This window comes from Podarcis erhardii (assembly GCF_964252035.2).
Source record: "Podarcis erhardii genome assembly, chromosome: 8".
Classification (NCBI taxonomy): domain Eukaryota; kingdom Metazoa; phylum Chordata; class Lepidosauria; order Squamata; family Lacertidae; genus Podarcis; species Podarcis erhardii.
Window position 1 is genome coordinate 30,743,923 of NC_138499.1, and position 2,976 is coordinate 30,746,898.

The window sequence follows — 2,976 nt, forward strand, 5'->3', positions numbered from 1 at the left end:
TATTAAACTTTAAAACTGAAAGCACTTGGGACCAGGTTACCTGAAAGACTGCCTTCTCCTAAACAGTGAGCGGGGAAAGTATTTGATCCCCTGCTAAATTTGCCCTCTGATGAAGAAATGACCAGTTCATAATTTTAATGGTAGGTTTATTTTAGCTGTGAGACACAGAATAACAACAGGAAAACCCCCAGAAACCCAGAAGACAAAAGCCAGAGATTGATGTGCATTATAATGAGTGAAATAAGTATTTGATCCCCTATCAACCAGCCAGGTGTCAGGCTACTTCGTTGTCCAGAAAGTGGGAGAAGCAACAAGAGGAACAGCCATTTTAGATCTGGTCCTAACCAATGTTGATGACCTGGTTAGTGGGGTAGAAGTGGAAGGATCATTAGGCGTGAGTGATCATGCTCTTCTGAATTTTACTATACAGTGGAAAGGAGCAGCCAAGCATACTAGGACTCAATTTCTTGACTTTAAGAAAGCCGACTTCATAAAACTTAGGGAAGTGCTGGGTGAGATCCCGTGGACAGTAATACTAAAGGGAAAGGGAGTTCATGATGGCTGGGAGTTTGTTAAGAGGGAGATAGTAAAAGCACAACTTCAGGCAATACCAATGAGACGGAAACATGGAAGGTGCCTAAAGAAGCCAGGGTGGCTATCTAAAGAACTTTTAACTGAGTTAAGATTAAAAAAGGATGTGTACAAAAAACGGAAAAGGGGGGAAACGACCAAAGAGGAATTCAAATAAATAGCCAGCACGTGTAGACACAAAGTCAGAAAAGCTAAAGCACAGAATGAACTCAGGCTTGCTAGAGAGGTTAAAAGCAACAAAAAAGGCTTTTATGGGTATGTTCGTAGCAAAAGGAAGAACAAAGAAACAGTGGGGTCACTCAGAGGAGAAGATGGTGAAATGCAAACGGGACACAGAAAGGGCTGAACTCCTCAATGCCTTCTTTGCCTCAGTCTTCTCCGATAAAGAAAACAATGCCCGACCTGAAGAATTTGGAGCAAATGATTCAGCAGAGGAAACACAGCCCAGAATAACTAAGGAGATAGTACAAGAATACTTGGCTAGTTTAGATGTATTCAAGTCTCCAGGGCCAGATGAACTGCATCCAAGAGTATTAAAAGAACTGGCAGATGTGATCTCAGAACCACTGGCAGTCATCTTTGAGAATTCCTGGAGAACAGGCGAAGTCCCGGCAGACTGGAGGAGGGCAAATGTTGTCCCTATTCTCAAAAACGGGAAAAGAGAGGACCCAAATAAATACCGCCCAGTCAGTCTGACATCAATACCAGGGAAGATTCTGGAGCAGATCATTAAGCAAACAGTCTGTGAGCACCTAGAAAGGAATGCTGTGATCACCAATAGTCAGCATGGATTTCTGAAAAGTCATGTCAGACTAACCTGATCTCGTTTTTTGACAGAATTACAAGCCTGGTAGATGAAGGGAACGCAGTGGATGTAGCCTACCTTGATTTCAGCAAGGCATTTGACAAGGTGCCCCATGATATTCTTGTAAAGAAGCTGGTAAAATGCGGTCTTGACTATGCTACCACTCAGTGGATTTGTAACTGGCTGACTGACCAAACCCAAAGGGTGCTCATCAATGGTTCCTCTTCATCCTGGAGAAGAGTGACTAGTGGGGTGCCACAGGGTTCTGTCTTGGGGCCGGTCTTATTCAACATCTTTATCAACGACTTGGATGATGGACTCAAGGGCATCCTGATCAAATTTGCAGATGACACCAAACTGGGAGGGGTGGCTAACACCCCAGAGGACAGGATCACACTTCAAAACGACCTTGACAGATTAGAGAACTGGGCCAAAACAAACTAGATGAATTTTAACAGGGAGAAATGTAAAGTATTGCACTTGGGCAAAAAAAATGAGAGGCACAAATACAAGATGGGTGACACCTGGCTTGAGAGCAGTACATGTGAAAAGGATCTAGGAGTCTTGGTTGACCACAAACTTGACATGAGCCAACAGTGTGACGCGGCAGCTAAAAAAGCCAATGCAATTCTGGGCTGCATCAATAGGAGTATAGCATCTAGATCAAGGGAAGTAATAGTGCCACTGTATTCTGCTCTGGTCAGACCTCACCTGGAGTACTGTGTCCAGTTCTGGGCACCACAGTTCAAGAAAGACACTGACAAACTGGAACGTGTCCAGAGGAGGGCAACCAAAATGGTCAAAGGCCTGGAAACGATGCCTTATGAGGAACGGCTAAGGGAGCTGGGCATGTTTAGCCTGGAGAAGAGGAGGTTAAGGGGTGATATGATAGCCATGTTCAAATATATAAAAGGATGTCACATAGAGGAGGGAGAAAGGTTGTTTTCTGCTGCTCCAGAGAAGCGGACACGGAGCAATGGTTCCAAACTACAAGAAAAAAGATTCCACCTAAACATTAGGAAGAACTTCCTGACAGTAAGAGCTGTTCGACAGTGGAATTTGCTGCCAAGGAGTGTGGTGGAGTCTCCTTCTTTGGAGGTCTTTAAGCAGAGGCTTGACAACCATATGTCAGGAGTGCTCTGATGGTGTTTCCTGCTTGGCAGGGGGTTGGACTCGATGGCCCTTGTGGTCTCTTCCAACTCTATGATTCTATGATTCTATGATTTTAAGGGTCAGCAAACTTTTTCAGCAGGGGGCCGGTCCACTGTCCCTCAGACCTTGTGGGGGGGCCGGACTATATTTTGAAGGGGGGAAAATGAACAAATTCCTATGCCCCACAAATCACCCAGAGATGCATTTTAAATAGAATCACACATTCTACTCATGTAAAGTAGTAGTCCCCCCGTTATGATAGTCCCCCCCCCCCCCCCCCGTTATGAAACAGCATTGCCAGAGAGGTTTGCCTGGTACTATTTTTTATGGTCTTTCTGCTATCAAGTGAACATCCAGGCCTTTAAAATAACTTATGTTTTACGACCAAGTCCTTAAAATCTGTGTTTTGTATGCCTTTTTCATTTTAA